The sequence below is a fragment of the Carlito syrichta genome, unplaced genomic scaffold (genome assembly GCF_000164805.1).
Source record: "Carlito syrichta isolate Samal-C Ts95f unplaced genomic scaffold, Tarsius_syrichta-2.0.1 Scaffold308875, whole genome shotgun sequence".
NCBI lineage: Eukaryota > Metazoa > Chordata > Mammalia > Primates > Tarsiidae > Carlito > Carlito syrichta.
This window is the reverse complement of record NW_007252971.1, coordinates 181,148-182,035: the sequence shown is the minus strand read 5'-3', so window position 1 is coordinate 182,035 and position 888 is coordinate 181,148. Positions and strand designations below refer to the sequence as shown.

The 888-nt window shown below is 45.0% G+C and overlaps 1 protein-coding gene across 2 annotated transcripts in view; it reads right to left on the bottom strand.

The window, feature by feature from the left end:
• Positions 1–888, bottom strand: part of GRIPAP1 (GRIP1 associated protein 1) — a 25,837-nt gene that overhangs the window by 17,480 nt on the left and 7,469 nt on the right. The window lies entirely within an intron of this gene.

Below are 888 nucleotides of genomic sequence, written 5' to 3'. Positions count from 1 at the left end.
GGGTCGAGGCTGCGGTGGCCGGGAGCGGCCACTGCGCTCCAGTCTGGGCGACAGCGTGAGACTCCAACTCAAAAAAAAAAAGTCTGGTTGTTTAACATAGGGTCACAAGTACAAATTCTGGAACGAGACTTCTTGGATGTGATTTTTCTGCTCTGCCATTTACTAGCTGTGTGACCTTGGGGATAAATTACTTAAATCTCCCTGGAACTCAGCTTTCCTCATCTGTTAAATAGGGATACTAACAATATCTCATAGGCTTGTTGCAAAGATTAAATGAGTGAATAAAAGCCGAGGGTGGTGGCTCATGCCTGTAATTCCAGCACTTTGGGAGGGGGAGGTGAGACGATTGCCTGAGTCCAGTTTGAGACCAGCCTGGGCAACTTGGTGAGACCTCATATCTACAATAAATCAAAAAATGAGCCGGGGATCGTGGCTTGCACCTGTAGTTCCGGCTACTTGGAAGGCTGAGGCGGAAGGATACCTGAGGCCAACAGATGGAGACTGTGGTGGTTGTAAGCAAGCCACTGCACTCCAGGCTGGGTGACACAGTAAGACTCCTACTTAAAAAATAAAAATAAAAATAAAAATAAATGACTGAATAATGTAGAGCACTTCAAAAAGGACTTGGCACACAGTAAGCAACATATAAACATCAGCTATCACTATTGGTGTTATTTGTTTACTATATTACTATCTTTCTCCCCATCCCATCCCCTGAATGTAAGCTACCCAAGGATGGAGACCATTCTGTGTTGCTCACAACTGTATTTCCAGAACACAGAGCACATGGTGAGTGCTCAGTAACTATGTGTGTTTTTTTTTTTGTTGTTGTTTTTTGAGTTGGAGTCTCACTCTATCGCCCAGACTGGAGTGCAGTGGCCGCTCCTG